The sequence below is a fragment of the Pogona vitticeps genome, chromosome 7, assembly GCF_051106095.1.
Source record: "Pogona vitticeps strain Pit_001003342236 chromosome 7, PviZW2.1, whole genome shotgun sequence".
NCBI classification, from domain to species: Eukaryota; Metazoa; Chordata; class Lepidosauria; order Squamata; family Agamidae; genus Pogona; species Pogona vitticeps.
Window position 1 is genome coordinate 21,092,789 of NC_135789.1, and position 17,382 is coordinate 21,110,170.

General features: G+C 45.7%; 1 long non-coding RNA gene across 1 annotated transcript; it reads right to left on the minus strand.

Annotated features, from left to right (window-relative positions):
• Positions 1 to 10,892: 10,892 nt before the first annotated feature.
• LOC144584074 (uncharacterized) lies at positions 10,893 to 16,687 on the minus strand. The gene is made up of 2 exons (XR_013538108.1): positions 15,997 to 16,687; positions 10,893 to 14,515 (listed from the first exon to the last, which is right to left on the minus strand). It is a non-coding gene; the product is annotated as an uncharacterized LOC144584074 (long non-coding RNA).
• Between the last annotated feature and the right edge of the window lie 695 nt (positions 16,688 to 17,382).

The window sequence follows — 17,382 nt, forward strand, 5'->3', positions numbered from 1 at the left end:
AATTGGATCTGCCAACGTTAAGGAACAAAGACTCCGGGGAAAAAGCTCACGGTTGTGAGTTTTGTCAGCGAGCCAAACTCAACACCACGGGGGGCTTTGTTGGCTTAAAACAGAGTTACCTGGGATGAAGCTGTCTTGGCATCCAGTATCTTGGAATGCCTCGACATACAATGTGTGCATGCATACACACATTCCCTTAACACACACACAAACGCTTAAGGTTTGGTCTTCTCTGCTCCAGATTAAGTCCCCCATCAGGAAAAAAGGTGGCATATAAATGAGACAAAGAAAGAAATTTCCTCTGCAGGCTTTGAGTTGCTTGAAAAGGACCCTAACCCTTCCTCCGGTCCTGAAGGGAGATAGGAGAAAAGTTTTCAAATACTTGAAAGTTAGCCATACAGAAGGAGGGGCGGGATCCGTTCTCCATCATCCCAGAGTGCAGGATATGTAAGAATGGGCTCAAGTTACAGGAAGTCAGATTTCAGTTGAATAGCAGGAAAAACTTCCTAGCTGTTAGAGCAGTACAACTGTGGAACCAGTTACCTTGAGAGTTGGTGAGTGCTCCAATGCTTGAGGTATCCAAGAGAAAATGGGACCACCCTCTGTCAGATCTGCTTGGATTCGGATTCCTGCCTTGAGCAGAGGCCCCATTCCAACTCCATGATTCTATGATCCTTCGGAAGGGCAATTTAGACTAAGCGAGGAGTGTTCCCAAAGCATGGCTTGATCTTAGAAGCACCAAATGCCCAGGATCCTTCATTCCTGTATGAAGCAGTATTGATCCACATTGTATTCATTTTCCAACCCCATGAGTTTGCTACTCATATAAGAGGCTTTCTGTTTTCCTTACTTAATAAATACTTCAGTTTCCATGAAAAATCTTTCATTCCGATGAAAACCTCCACATCCAAAATCTTTAAAAAGGGGGACGTCACCAGCATTTCATCTCACAGTATTTGTAAATTCTGATCTGGGATTACAGGGAATGAAGAACAAGGCTTGCCGTTAACCTCAGAAGTGTTTTCTTTCCACTACTGCTGAAAGTTACGTCAAATCGGAAAGTGAGCCATTCTTGGCTTCTACCGATTCCTGCATTTCCAGCCAAATAGGTGGAGTTATTGTATGTTTTTCATTCTTTCATGTCATCCTGTCTGAAAATCCCCACACGAGAGTGCAGAAATCATCTGGACTGCAAACTGTTAAAAATAGTTCTCTCATGGCAGTGATGGTGAAGGCCTTGACGGTCAGTTGCAGAGTTGCTTCATTGCCTCAGAGGATGATCACAGGCCAGTTACAAGATGGGGGAAACTTGGCTAAGTAGTATTAGGTGGTGGAATAGTTGTAGACTTCAAGCTGACTATAAGCCAACAGCATGATGTGGCTGCAAAAAAGGCCATTGCGGTTTTAGGTTGCATTAAAATAAGTCTAGCCTCCAAGTCATATGAAATATCAGACCGCCTCTATTCAGCACTGATTAGGTCTCATCTTGACTCCAGTGTCCAGTTCTGGACACAACACTTCAAGAAGGATGCTCACCAACTGGAGCAAGTTCAGAGGAGGGCAACAAGGATGATGATCAGGGGATTGGAAACCAAGCCCTTGAGGAAAGACTGAAAGAACTGGGCCTGTTTAGCATTGAGAAGAAATAGGAGAAGATAGGATTGCCCATTTCAAAGACTTAAAAGGACTGTCCTTGAGAAGGAGGGGCAAGATCTGTTCTTGATCATCCCAGAGTGCGGGACATGCAACAATGGGTCCAAGCGACAGGAAGCCAGATTTGAGTTGTTTATCAGGAGAACCTTCCTAAAAGCCAGATTTGAGTTGTTTATCAGGAGAAACTTCCTAATTGTTAGAGCAGTAGGACAATGGAACCTATGACCTTAGGAGGTGGTGAGCACTCCAACACTGGAGGGATTCAACAGAAAATGGGAAAATCATCTGTCAGCTATGCTTTGATTTGACCATAATTGCTGTGATCAATTCATCAGCAGGGGAGGGGGCAACCTTTTCACAACAAGGCTCCCTGTATGTAGCCATTTAGCACTTCTCAAAGACTTGACAGGTAGTCCTACAGAGGAGGGGCAGGAACCGTTCTCCATCATCAACAATGAGCTCAACTGAAAGCAAGATTTCAATTGAATATGAGGAAAAACTTCCTAACTGTTAGAGTAGTACAACAATGGAACAAATTGCTTTGTGAGGTGGTGAGTGCTCAAACATTGGAGGCCTTCAGGAGAAACCTAGACAGCCACAGTACGCGCCGTATATATTTTCACTTGGATCTCTGCCTTGAGCAGGTGATTAGACTAGAGGATCCTTGTGACTACATTATTCTGTGATTCTATAATCCTCAGTTCTGGCAACTTCCTCCAAAGGGTTGTAAGGCTTTGCTGTATTGCTATTATGTTTACAATCAGTAGATAAAACTGTGCTGTTCCAAAGGACCCTGGGTTTCTTAAGATTGATTGTTCCGTTGATTGATTGATTGATTGATTGACTGATTGATTGATTGATTGATTGATTGGTTGGTTGGTTGGTTGGTTGATTGATTGATTGACTGGTTCATTCATTCATTGATTTAAGAATGTCTTCAATCGGCTTCTTAAATATTTTTAACTGTTTTAAATACTTTTTATTTACCATAAATCCATTAGATGGCATTTGGGAGAGAAGAGCAGTAGACAAATGTCTGAATGCTGCTATTTTAATTAATTATTTAATTAATTAATTACTGTGTGTGGCTGTGAGCTCAGCCCTTAATCTGCTGCAGCTCGTAAAATGATAGTTCGCTATGTCCAAAATTTAGAAAAAAAGATGGTCAAGAGAGTATGCTGAAATGTGGAGAATACAATGCTCCCCCCCTTTTAAAAAAAATCTGAATATTAATCTGGAGTATTTTTCATTGTGAGTAGACCTGGCTAAAAAGAGTTTAGGCCCCGGATGCTTCTTGGTGAGTCCAGTCAGTTTGCTGGTAGACAGATTTGCTGGTCAGAAAGCAAAATGCAGCCACCTCAGAAACTTTAGCTTCAGTAAGCAGAACTGAGCCAGAGTCACATCGCAGTTGCAGTGTTGGGCGAGATATAGAAACCAGTTCAGTAAAGCCTGGTGGGTCCAATGTCAGTAGGAGGTTGAATCTGCTCTGGGTTGTTCTCTGAACATTACAGGAGCTCTCCAAGTCCTGACCCCCTCCAAATAAGTTCAGCACCCTGGAGAGCTCACCACTGAAAGTCCAGATAAAATCTGGAGTGCTTCCCGAGGCCCCACTGAGCTGGGAGTCAGCTTGCCTCCAAAGCCCGGGTTCAAATCCACCAGGCTACGCTACTCATTGGGTGACCTTGGTCAGGCACACAGTCTGAGTCTGACCTACCTCACAGGGGTATGGTGAGAAAAGTGTGGAGATGCTGCCTTGAGCCCATCGAAGGAAAGGGTGGCTAAGACATGTACCTAATAAAGAGAGCCAATGATAATGTAGCACATAGCATATTGGAGCCAAGAATTTAGAAGAAGAAAATAATAAAAGGTGTGGGGGGTGTAATCCAGTTACTGCCCTGTCCGGCCTGACTCTGCTTTCTTTGGTGGTGTGGAGGTACACCCACCTCCAATGGAGGCCATCTGGCTGAACTCAGGAGACCTGGGTTCAAATCCTCACTCAGCCATGGAAACTCACTAGAGTTGCGGGCGGGGGGGGAGAAGGAGTAAAACCACTGCTTAAGGATCTCACTTAATTTGAAAGACTTGTTGTGGTGGCTCTGTGTTCATTCCAACTTGACAGCACAAAACATTCACACTATAGTTTTCACTGTCTTCTCATACATTCTTAAACCCAGTAAATGTTTTAAAACGGCAACATATGTGGTTGTTTCAGTGCTATGATTTATTGAGGATCTGCCTTCAACCCTTGGATAAGCTACCTCGGGTTCATCTGTGGGGAGAAAAGTGGTCTGTAAACCAAACCCTGTTGAATGTTAACAGAAGGAACATTGAGAAAAGGGCCAAAATCCTTGAATCGGCTTTCCCTCATCCACTGTCCCAGCCATCTTGGGCTACGTTGCCTACCACCAGCAGCCAACGTAGCCAAAGGTTACAGATGACGGGCATTGTGGGCCCAGACATCTCCACAGCATCACAGGAAAGAAGGCATCCTTAAATGTTTAGGTGGATTTTAGTTTTCATTATTCAACTGCTGGATAGCCACTGAGCCAGAGGTTGGGAGTTCAATTCTCCACTGGTCCTCCTTGACAGGAGCTGGACCTGATTATCTATAGGCTCCCTTCCAGCTCTGCAGTCCTAAGATTATGATTATTATGAGCTTGGTGGTGAAGTCAAGCTGTGATGGACCCTCATTTTTTCAACTTTTTTGAGTGGAAAGATCATGGGAAAAAGGCCAGAAATTCATTTCCACTGATTCAAGCTCTGTTGGATTAATTGTTTAGCTATAGATGATACCAACAGGAAGGAAGGAAGGATCTCGGGATGGATGGATGGACAGAAGGAAGGAAGGAAGGAAGGAAGGAAGGAAGGAAGGAAGGAAGGAAGGAAGGAAGGAAGGAAGGAAGGAAGGAAGGAAGGAAGGAAGGAAGGAAGGAAGGAAGGAAGGAAGGAAATTTGTTTCCTAACTCAATTCATTTACTGCTGCTTGCATTTTTCTACTGATTCCTATTTTAATGATATTCTTGGAGCTGTACTGGTACCAATAGGGGAAAAAGGCACCATCATTATTAGGGACAACGCCAAGCTCATTAAACTAATAGAAGGAATGTAATGGGCATCAGGGCTGTTCTTTCCACATGCCACCAACCTCTGTACTCGGTCATCTGTTCTGAGAAAGCACCTCCGCTTAATGAACCCAATGATCGTGTCAGAATAGCAGAAAAGATGGGATCTGGTTTAGATCTTACCATGCCTGTCTATTTATTTAAAAACACTAGTTGTGACCGGTGGCTAGAGGAAATCCATCGAATCATTGGAACTGACATAGAGGAGTTGACTTAGCCTGTTCCTGTTGATTCAGGGAGTCTCTTGTAGTGGGGTCAACTTGAGACAACACGTCAACCACGTTCACCATGTGGATCGTCTTTCTTTCTACGCCCATCGGGGAGTTTTTAAAAAACTTGATGATGAAAAGGGGAACTGCTCTACAATGTAGAAAAGAAAGAGAAGCCATCCATTAATCCCATGATGAATGGAGAAGGTGTAGAAGTTTGATCATGATGTGTATTCTCATAACATCAGCAGAGTAAGGAGATATTGGCTAGCAGAGAAGCTTATGACGCTATGATACTGAGAGAGAGTAAAACCGACAACTTAGTCTATTTACATATATACATATAGAGAATAGACATTTCTCTGGCAGCATGACATGACGTGAAGCAACACACGGTGTAGGAAAAAGGGATCTGACTTAACAGCAGAGAAATACTTTAATTTTACACATGACTTATGTGCAGTTCTGTGACCAATCAGAAAATACATGACTTCGTTTTCTGTTTCACCAAGTTTCATCCTGTACCACTGCTATACAACATTTTTATTTATTTTATTTATTTATTATTTGACTTCTACCCCACTTCTCTAGACAGAGTCTACTCGGGGCGGCTTACAAACAATGGTAAAACGTCATAAATATAATCATATAAAATCATCATTATAACTATCAAACTAACATTAAGTCTTAATCCTTGATACCCACCCCTGAATACAATCCATACAGTGACTCGGGTAAAATCAGCCATTTTACATTTAACTATACAATATTTAATACATTTTCATATCAAAATCTCAACAGTTTATTCATTATAGGTAGGGGGATGCACAAGATCCCATACCGATGGAGAAGCAGACACCGGGTGGGGTGAGAAAGGGGAAAGATCTGTGATTTGAGCATTTCTGGCAGTATCTTCACAGCCATCGTTATGGACCTAATTGCGATGACCAATTCCTCAGCAGGGGAGGGGGCCACCTTTTTACAACGAGGCTCCCTGTTTGTAGCCATGTAGTACTTTTCAAAGACTTGAAAGGCTGCCCTACAGAGGAGGGGCAGAATCCGTTCCCCATCGTCCCAGAGGGCAGAATGGGCTCAAGTGACAGGAAGCCAGGTTTCACTTGAATATCAGGAAACACCTCTCAACTGTTAGAGTAGTGCAACAATGGATGCAGTGACCTTGGAAGGTGGTGAGGGCTCCAACCCTGAAGGCCTTCAAGAGAAAACTGGACCGCCTTCTGTCAGATCTGTCTCTGGTCACTGCTCCATGGGCTGAACAAGTGGAAGGCCGTGCAGGACAAATATAGCCACCCCCACACACACACACACACACTTGGCCAAAAGACAGCCTCCGACGTTCCTCCTTCCATTCTCCCTGTAGGGCAAGTTATATCCAGCGACCCAAGTTTAACCAAGGGAGCAGGGAAGGCCCGGCTGCCAAACTGGCTAGTGACGGCTCTTAGGAAATTCAGTCTGCTTTGGGGTCCGTACGGAAGCCTTACCGGTTCGGGAGAGCTCGCCAGAGCTCGCCCTTGGCTGGGACCTCCTCCAGAAGCCCAGGCTGACCCTCCTCCACACCACAATGGGACACCCCAGAGGGACATAACGTCCACATCAGGGTGGTTAAAGCTGAGCCCTCTAGTTTGAGTTGGTTGGTTGGTTGGTTGGTTGGTTGGACGGACGGACGGACGGACGGACGGACGGACGGACGTATAGACCACCTTTTTAGTGTAATGCACTATTCTGGGTAGTTCACAACAGTAGAAAATGACACATCCTATAAAATACTAACACGTACTAAAAATTTAAAACATGAAGCAAATGAAAACACATGGCACCAATGAGAAGTTTTCAATAAAATGGACGGACGAGAGGCAGAGGTCATGCCGGGTCGGTGTGGAAGACCTCCCTGAAAAACAGGGTCCTCGGTGGCCTTCTGAACGTTCGCCGGGGGGGGGGGCGCCAGGCTTCGCTCTGCTGGGGGCTGGTTCCTCAAAGTCGGTGCCACCGCGAAGAAGGCCCGACCCCTTGTGGAAGCCTTGCGGGCCGCCCTCGGAAGGGCTACCCGGAGGAGCATGGTCTGGAGGGACCTGGTGGGTCAAGCAGACGACATTGGGGAGTGGGGGCTGTAAGAGGTAGATAGGGTTGGGCCGCTTCCCCACTATTCCTCATCTTTGGCTGTGCTGTTGGGGATGATGGGAGTTGTTGTGCAACTCTATCCAGAAGGCCACTCATTCTCCGTTCGGCCACACGCAAAGGGAGGCCAGCCCATCTCCACGGGCAGACCAGTTGGGTTCCTTCTTCCCCTCAATGGTCATCCAATACCCGGGTTCAGCCGACTGGAAGAACAAGCCCCAGGCTCCCCTTTATGGGCTCTGCTGATGGACTTTGTGGTTGTTCTGTGCCATCAAGTTGCCTTTGACCTGTCGTGACCCTCCTAGAGTTTTCAGGGTATGGGAGATACTTAAGGAGTGGCTTTTACCAGGGCCACCCTCTCCCCCTAGGAGTTTCTAGAGATGAACTGGGATTTGAACCCGGGTCTTCAGAATCCCGGTCCATCACTCCATCCACCACATCACACTGGTGCCGTGGATAGAAGAGCAGCCTTTCATTCTCCCCAGTCCTCTTCTTGGAAGAGTTTCCATTTCAGACAATCATTTTTTTAAAAAAACAACAACTTTTAAACTTGAAAAATTGGCAAATGAATTTCTTGTATTTTTTTTAATTTTATTTTTAGATAAAAAGTCTGCTGGATCCTTTTGCCCCCGTACATATCCCTAAGGCTAAGAACAAGCCATCTTGGGCGTGGTTGTCTAGGCAGCTGAGACCACACTCTTTTTGTGTGAAAAATTCAAAAAAATGGTGCTTATTTTTAGTAGGAATGTGAGAAAATATTGAAATTTTGGCACTTGGTTCTTGAGGGAATAAATGAAACAACTAAGCTAAAGGTAGAGGTCTGCCCTAAAATAGTGTTTTTTTAAAATAAATCCATATTTGGTAAGGAGCAACAAAAGAATTAATTTGAAATTTATTAACGGTGGCAAAAATTAATTGGAAGTGGAAAACAAAGTAATTTCCAGGTAATTGAATACTATAAAGAGGTTTGGAATATAGCTCTTAAAGATAAGTTCATGTATAATATTAAAGTTTGACGAATAAGAATATCTTTGTAGAACTGCTGGCTAGCTCTGTGCTTTAGTCAGCGGGTTTGGAGTTCGATTCCCGACTATGCCTCCTTGATCCATTGGGTCCCTTCCAGCTCTGCAATTCTAAGATGATGATGGTGATGATGATGAATAGCTATTTGGGGAGAATGCATTCATTTTATGTGAATGAAGGGGAATGGAAGAATCACAAGAATCAATGCATTTGGAGAAAAGGAATGGGGCTCCATTGAGGGAGGAAAAATTGGTTATATCTCCGTATGGTCCCAAGAAGACCAGGAGAATTTAAACAAAAAAATTAAATAATTTAAAAAGAGAAATTCAAGGTGGAGGGACAATAGAGCTGAATAGCCTCTGAAGACAGTAATGCTTCATACTTTAACCTATTACAGTGGTGCCTCGCTAGACGATGATAATCTGTTCCACTGAAATAGCTGTTTAGCGAAATCGTCATCTAGTGAAAAGCATTTCCCCATTGAAATACATTGAGACCTGTTTAATGCGTTCCAATGGGGAAGAATTGTCGTTGTCTAGCGAAGATCGGCCATAGGAAAGCTGCTTTGCGAACCGCCAATCAGCTGTTTAAATAGCTGTCTTGCGAAGCTTAGGTCCTGAAAACACCTGTTTTGCGAGTACGGAAGGAGCTGTCAAAATCGATGTCGAGCGAAAATTGGTTTGTGAAGCAGGGACCAAACATTGTCCAGTGAAATTCCCCCATAGGAATCACTGTTTTGTGAATCGCTATAGAGATCGCAAAAAGTCAACGTCTAGCGAAAAAACTGTCATGCGGGGTAACTGTGTAGCGAGGCACCACTGTATTTCAGGTTATTTCACAACTACATTTTCCCCCTTACAAAAATGGGGTGCTTTTTGCTGGGAAAGTCCCCTTGTTCCCTCTAGTGGCAAAAAAGGCATATTAAAATATATTTTAGGATGTCACTAATACTTATTTCGGTTTTCTGAACGAGACAGATGGAGGAGAGATTTTTCAAAAAGTCAAATTTGTATTAATTTGTTTTAATGACAGAAGGGGGGGGAGAATAAGCCCACAGCAAGAAAAATAGTGAAAGCAGTGGGTCCCAACCAGAGAGAACAAATTGGAAAGAGAAAGAGGCATCTCGTGAACCATGGTACAGTAACAGAAAAACAACAGGTTGAGAAAGACAAGAACAAAGAAGAGGAAGGAATATGGTTTGAATCTCATTTGTAAACATAATGGCAAAGGAAAGTTTGAGGCTGTTGTCATGTGCGGTCAAGTCGCCTCCGACTCATGGGGACCCCATGAACGAGCAATCTTCAAAATATCCTGTCCTCAACTGCCCTGCTCAACTCTTGCGAACTCAAATGTCGTGGGTTCCTTGAAGAGATCTATCCATCTCACATTGAGGTCTTCCTCTTTTCCTGATGCTTTCAATTTCGCCCAGCAATGATAGTCTTTTCCAGCTAATCCTGCTTTCTCAGGTTGTGCCCAAAATAGGACAGCCCTCAGCTTCAGCATTTCTGCCTCCAGAGAGAGTTCGGGCTGGATTTGATTTGATCTAGGACCCACTTGTTTGTCTTTCTGGCAGTCCCGGGGTATCCATAAAGCTTCCCCTTAGTGCTTTATCTCAAAGAAATCAATGTGGTTTTTTTTCCTTTCAGCTTTCTTTACTGCCCGGCTTTCACACCCATACTTGGTGACTGGAAACACAACAGTATAACTTGGCGACTAGGGGCTATAGAACACCTGATTGTTCATATGACGCCAACCAGTAGAAAGCAAACTGTGAGTTTGTGGATTATTCAGGCTTCAAATTCTGTGGGTCAATTTTTGTGGTGCGCATTAGTTTACCTAAAGGAAGGGCCAGGAGATCCGGACCATTGTAAGCAGCCAGCGCTACCATCTCTCCCTAAAAGGTCAGGGCTATGTTTTAAGTCTGACACCTCAGAGAAACTGTGAGCCGCCCAGACTCAGTCATGGGAACTCTGCATTGCACAGAAACTGGAACTGGAGCCTTGTGACAAAGGAGTTAAACTGCAGTACTGCAGTCAAGACTCTGCTCGTGACCTGCATTCAATCCCAATGGATTCAGGTAGCCGGCTCGAGGTTCACTCAGCCTTCCATCCTTCCGAGGTTGGTAAACAGAGCACACATCTTACTGTGTGTGTATGGCAATGTGTAGCCTGCATGATTGAATTGTAAACCCCCCAGAGAGTGCTCTGTGGGGCGGCATATAAGCAACCCTTTTTGATGACAGTATAACAGTAATCACAGGTGTGGTTTTCTCCAGTTCCCTTCACACAATCTTCTGCGCATAAGGGGGTATGCAACAGACACTACCCTGTTTTCTTGAAAATAAGACCTAACCTGAAAATAACCCCTAGTATGATTTTGGGAAAACCAAAAGACCGTCATGTTCTGATGGGCTTGTCTGTCCTTGCAAGTGTGGATGGGGTGGATTTCATTTGGAAAGTTAGGGAGTGAAATCTAGCCTTCACCGCTCCAGTGTAAAGGGAAACTCCACGGCTGCATTTATAGTTCAATATCACCATCTGCTGTTCAAGCTAGTTATTGCCTGACCCCAAAAGCTTTCAAATGTCACAGATAATTCTAGGAACAATATTCAAATAATTCCTTGTTTCAACTGTTTCCCAAGTCTTGCCACGACATCACCTATATATATTAACAAGTTTCTCCGCTCTTTCCAAAAGTTAGATTTCAATCCCATTTTTTATTTTTCTCCTTTTCTCTTTTCTCTCCCTCCTTCTTTCTTTCTTTCTTTCTTTCTTTCTTTCTTTCTTTCTTTCTTTCTTTCTTTCTTTCTTTCTTTCTTTCTTTCTTTCTTTCTTTCTTTCTTTCTTTTCTTCTTCTTCTTTGGCCTGTTCATTGGCCAGATTCTGGGCAGCCCAAATGTGTTTTCTAGAGACTTTTCTGCAGGATGTTATTTTGCACCTGAATGGTTAAAAACTCTCTGCAGCTCCTTTTAGAAAACATTCAGGTAAGCTCATAATGCCCCCCCCCCCGGCCGCCGCCGCAAAAAGAGGGAAAAACCCCAATTCACACAGAGATCTCCCACTGAGTAGAAAATGGGTCCCCACACTTTGTCACAGTGAGAAGCTAAAAGTTTTGCATCCCTTTTTTAGTCAGCCTAAGATCCTAATCATTCCAGACCAATGGTGAAATGTAACAATGGGCTCCAACACTGGAGAAAACTGGACCACCATCGGTCAGACCAGCTTTGGATTCCTTGCCTTGAGCAAGGGGTTGGACTTGATGGCCTTAGAGATCCCTTCCCACTCCATGATTCCGGGATTCTGTGTGAGCGCCAGCAGATTTGGCCTCCTGCGAGTAGAGCCAGCCTGGGTAGGCTTTGGGTTCAAGCTGCACGTGTCCCAGGACACCCCAGGAGAAGGGAATGGGGGACCACATCTGTATTGACTTGATGATGTTTCATCAGCATCATCATTATTATTGAGAGCCATATCTTTAGAAAACAGTCATCCTTGGTCTGCCAAAAATTCTAAAGCTCCCTGGTTGACATTTAATAGACAGAAAAGGTAAACAAGTTGTTTTTATGAAAAGGGAAAGGGTTTATGAGGAGCATAAATCCTGCCGTACGATGCACAGCAGCTTGTTGGATGAAACTGCGCTAGTAACTGGGCAATGAAAGTAACCAGAGAAAATAATACTTTTTTTCTCTCTTCTCCTTATCGTAGCATCTTTATCCTGTCCTCTGGTGGCGCCACTGACCCCAGGCTCTCAGAGGCTGTTGAACTCCAGTCCTGCCGGTTTCTCCCAAGCTGGTAAGGCTTTGCATATAGTTGTGATGATGGACCATCGGCCTGCTTTCTAAGGGCCATCCTCCCTAATTCCAGAGTAACTAAAATCTTTCGCAAGGGGCGAAACCACTGCCCCAGCTAGTCACCATTCATCTCGGAAGACCTTGGGATTTACCAGTGTTAAATTTCCTAACCTCAACTTTTAAAAACCACGTTTCCTTTCAAGATATCTTCCTTTGAAACCCACATCCTTCCTGTATTTTCTTCTCTGGAGCCATTTTAAAAAATAGTGCACTTTAAAAAAGATTCCAGTCAAAGGATGATTCAGCTTAAGCCAGTTCCTGGCACTAAGGCTTCACCTCCTGGGACCCATCCTTTGGTCCATCGCTAGCTTCTGTTGGGAGTTTTTGCAACCTCGCAGGCTCCCTTTAGTAGGCGTGGCTGGTAAAGTTAAAGGTTCCCCTTGACAATTTTTGTCCAGTCGTGTTCGACTCCAGGGGGCGGTGCTCATCCCCGTTTCCAAGCCATAGAGCCAGTGTTTTGTCCGAAGACAATCTTCCGTGGTCACATGGCCAGTGCAACTTAGACATGGAACGCCGTTACCTTCCCACCAAGGTGGTCCCTATTTATCAACTTGCATTTTTACATGTTTTTGAACTACTAGGTTGGCAGGAGCTGGGACAAGCGACAGGAGCTCACTCCATCGCGTGGATTCAATCTTACGACTGCTTGGTCTTCTGACCCTGCAGCACAGGCTTCTGCGGTTTAGCCCGCAGCGCCACCACGCCCCAGGCGTGGCTGGGAGGAACCTTTATGGGCTGGGGTGACTGTCAATCAATCAAGCAGTAACCAATGGTCTCTTCCCTGCCTCTGAATTCAAAGAGAGCCCTGCCTCTCTGCTGAGTGTTTTTCCCCCTCTCTGTTTTCTCTCAGCAGTCCTAGTCCGTCAAAGCCTCCTGCTGAAATGTCCCTCCGCTTTTTAGCTTGCTGTTATCTGTTCCTGTGAGTAAATGAAACTTTTTATTCTTTCTACTACGAATGTCTCACATTGAGATTGGAAAGTGCCAGTTAACGAGAAAAAGGGGTGAACTAAATTGGGGGTAATTGTGCTCTCTGAATCTCTGTACTTTTGCTAAGCAGCCAGAAAATAAAATTAACCAAAATTCAAAACTCTGCAACAGCTTCTCCATCACATCCTGGAACCACAGGTGGCATTCAAGACCAGCCTTGCCAACCACCGGATGTCTTTCCTCTGTTTTCTTCATTTCCACATCTTCCCTGGTGGAAGGAAAATCCCACCCCACTGCCAGGATGTGTGCCTGTTTTGTGAACCAGAAAGCTAGTTTTAGTTTGGCTGCGAGATCAAGCTACGAGACAGGCCATGGGCTGGTGGTGGTCTCCTCTTTGTTTTGCGTCTCATTTTTGATATTATTAAGATATTACAATGAGGTAAGAAGAAGAACAGAAAGCAGCCGGGCGGCTTGTCAATGGATGGAGAACTTCATGGTAAGGATTGTGTGACTGTGAGACCATAGTTGTACATTTTCTCCATTATTTCCTCTAGAATTCAGTGGAAATCAGGAAAGGTCTAAGTTTTTTTATTCTTCTTGACTTTGCAAAATACAGAAATGGTAGTTCTATTCAAATACAGTGGGGTCTTGACTTAAGAATGGCTCAAGTTAAGAACATTTTGACTTAAGAACCACTCTCACAGGAAAATATTGACTTGACTTACATACTTAGATTTGAGTTAAGAACTGAAAAAAACCACGTGGGAGGCAGGGAAAGTGCAAAATTTGAACTTTCAGTTAACTGTTGGCCAGTGAAAAGGGTGCCTGTCTGCTTCCTCACTCCTCCCAGCGTTTAGAGAGTGGATTGGGAGACAGTCTTCAGACTGCCTGGTACTGTACTGGCTGGACTGTATTTTCCCTGCCTTCCCTGAACCTTTCTTGACCTAAGAAAAAAAAGAAACAAAATATCCCCCTCTAGTGGTCGAAGGCAGAATAGCAGCTTCCCATTAGTTTCTATGGACGGAAAAGAGCAGATACGGATCAAATGGTTTTCAATGCATTCCTATGGGAAATGCAGATTTGACCTGAGAACTTTTTGACTTGAGAACCGCCTTCCAATACAGATTAAGTTCTCAAGTCAAGACCCCACTGTATGTTGATCTTAATTTTTAAATCTTGCCCGCTGATTAGCATGCCTGCATGAAGCCTCATTAAAACACAAAAGGGTTTATCAGCAACACTTAAGTTATTCCACCAGCTTTGATAAATTCCAGGAATGAAACAAGGTAAGCAGGGTGTACAACGAGGCCCCAAACTCCCCCTATGATTAAGCAATGGGCGGGAGAATTGCCCCCCCCCCAATTAAGGGGATTTGCAGGCTGATGATGGGACCACCAATGTGGGGTTTCCAATGGCATTGAACACGTATGCCGTTTTAGAGACCTGATGAGAGTAAGTGTCTTCCCAGATCTCACGCCTCCAGCTGGTGTTTCAGAGTCGCAGAATCTTTTTCAGGGCCTCCTCGAGAGACATCATCACCTGCGGCTCCATTTCCCGATTCCCAGGCTGCATTCCCATTAATTTCTGAGCTGGTCCTGAAACTGAGAAAAGGTCTTATCACTTAAGATCTGTGTCACTGACCCAACGGTCCAATCATTGAATCATTTATTATAGCACAAATGGTTATGATAAAACTAGAATTTCCATCATCCGGTGGCTGTTATCTTAGTGGGTCAAGTGTGGGCAGAGCAAGGCTAAGGGACCGTGAAATGCCAGAAGGACAATCCATAATAATTCCGTGAAAGAGGCTGTCCGGGTACGGTGTTTCTAGACAAGGATTATGGGTGGTGGACACAGTCATTGCAGGGTGCCATTAGATGGCAATGCAGGATGGTGTTTGATCATAAAAGGAAAGGATCCCGTTCGGAGTGATCTCCCTGAAAGCCACCCTTTGGGGCAAGCAGGCAACACGCCAGCTTAGCTCCAAAGAAGGTATGTCCAGTTTGGGTCCCGAGCAGGGTCGGGCTGGTTCGCGATTTCCTGTATGTCCTCTGACCGCCAGAAAATAGATCACATAAGCTGTGCCAATGTCTGCCTCTGATCACACCCTGAGTCAATTAACGCCTAAAGTGAGACTGAAAACCATCGTCCCTTTTGAGTCCCACGTTGCACAGAATCAAACTTTCTGTTCCCGTTCCACGATTTCATCCTGGAAGGGCCTCGGGTAGAAAACATTGAAACCAAAGCAAACCCCACTGTCAATTCCTGGAAGGAAGGGAAAAAGGAGAAAAAGACAGTCGTTTATTTTCTGCTTTCCTTCTAGGAATGTGGACCCCTAAGAACGCTTTTCGGGTCACTGTCCCCCGTTCCTTGGTTGTTATTGATCAACCTCTGGGAAAAATGGATGCGTGAGGACGACAAGATGAGCTCGGGAGAGAAATTCCCACCCATAGCAGCTCTCATTCATCTTTGCATTTCCTCCCATGAAGTAGTTTCATAAATAATCCCAGTGACAGGAAAGCCATTTATACTTCTTGGCGGGCTTCTACAGAGATAAATAGCGAATAATTCCTATTATGAGGACAATTACACTTCACATCTTTGTTTCCCGTTGGGAAGAGTAATACCAAGGGAAAAGGGGGGGGGGGTATAGTGACATCTGTACAAAGTTGTGCTTTAACTCCCCATCCTGTTGGTTCAAGAGATCCGTGTTTTTCTGTTCTGAACTCCGACGTTCTCTGTTCTCACATTTTCTTCTCACAAAGGTGGCGGAGCAAAGTTCTCCACAGGCAAGAGTCCTAACACGGGATAAAGATGTTCACCAGCTGTTATTCCAGATGGGACTGGACAGACTGGAACATGATCCCCAGAAAGGGTTAGGAAAGACTCAGAGAACCGGGCCAGGTTAGCCGGGAGAATAGACGACAGAGGGGAGATAGGATCGCACCCTTCCAAGATGTTAAAGGCTGCCCTTCAGAGGAGGGGCAGGATCTGTTCGCCATCATCCCAGAGTGTAGAAGACGTAACCATGTGCTCAAACTGAAGCCAGATTTCGGTTGAATGTCAGGAAGAAAGTTCTTACCTGTTAGAGCAGTATGAGGATGGAACCGATTACTTCAGGTGGTGAGCGCTCCAGTGTTGGAGGCATTCAAGAGGAAACGGCCCACCCATCTTCAGATCTGCTTTGACTTGGATTCCTGGACAGATTAGGGGACTGGATTCAGTGGCCTTACAGGACCTTTCCAACTCCAGAAGGCTATGATTCTAGTCCCACATGGTGGAAACACAAGCTTTGTTGTTCTTTAGTCTTTTAGTGGTGTCCGACTTTTCGTGACTCCGTGGACCAGGGCACGCCAGGCCCTCCTCTCTTCCACGGCCTCCCGGAGTTGGGTCAAATTCATGTTGGTTGCTTCGATGACACTGTCCAACCATCTCGTCCTCTGTCGTCCCCTTCTCCTCCTGCCTTCACACTTTCCCAACATCAGGGTCTTTTCCAGGGAGTCTTCTCTTCTCATGAGATGGCCAAAGTATTGGAGCCTCAGCTTCCATCTCAGGTGAACCACCTCTGGAGTCCGAGTCGGGTCCCGAGTGCGACTTCAGTCCAGCCTGAGACTCGAGCCCCCTACCTGGCAGCCTTTCTCCAGCCCCCGCTTTCCTCTTCACAGCAACCCTGCGCGTCCAGGCATGCAGAGAATGAGCGAGAGGGGAGAGGCGCCCCCCCCATATTATTCAGGGGATTTCCTGGCTCAGTGGGTCTCTGTAGGAGGCTTCTCCCCCCCCCACCCCCCAGGGTCTGAATCTGGCCAGGGATCTTCCGGGTGTTGAGCTGCAAGAAGACGGGGAGGTCTTTCCCGCCTGACCTTCAGCCCCAGGTGCCATTCTCTCCGTCTCCGCGCAGAGTTCTGCAGGCGAGTCCAAACCCTGGGAAAGGGAGAGGATCCTGCTCATGGGCAGAGTGCCCACCCAGGCAGGAAGGCCTCCCCAACCCTCCTTGAAAAGCACAGGGAGCAGAACTCTGGAAATGACACCTGAGGACAAAGCGATGGGCAGGATCAGGGGGGCCAAAAGTGGGGAGGGGGGCGTCCTCCTATTTGAGTGTGTTTTCCCCACCCCGTGTCTCCTTCTGGAAGAGGGAGGGGGGAAGCACTCCCCTGTTCAAGTCGAGGAGGGTCACCGGGAAAGGAAAGCGGGCGTCCGACAGGGAGGACACCCGATCCCCCTGCGCATGTACTATAGGCGGTGAGTTAGGCTCCCTCTGGACATGGAGGCTTGATTCTGGGGATGGAAAACGGGGGGGGGGGGGAGACACTCTGGGGGTTGATGGACTGCCTTGCCCCTTGGTGCCAGGCATCATAGCCCATCCGGGGGGGGGCTTTTGGGAATTGGGCTCTAACATCCACCCAAGCTGCCACATCTTCTAGACCCCATCCGCATCGCCCAAACGGGACCTCCTGTTCTACCTTCGGAC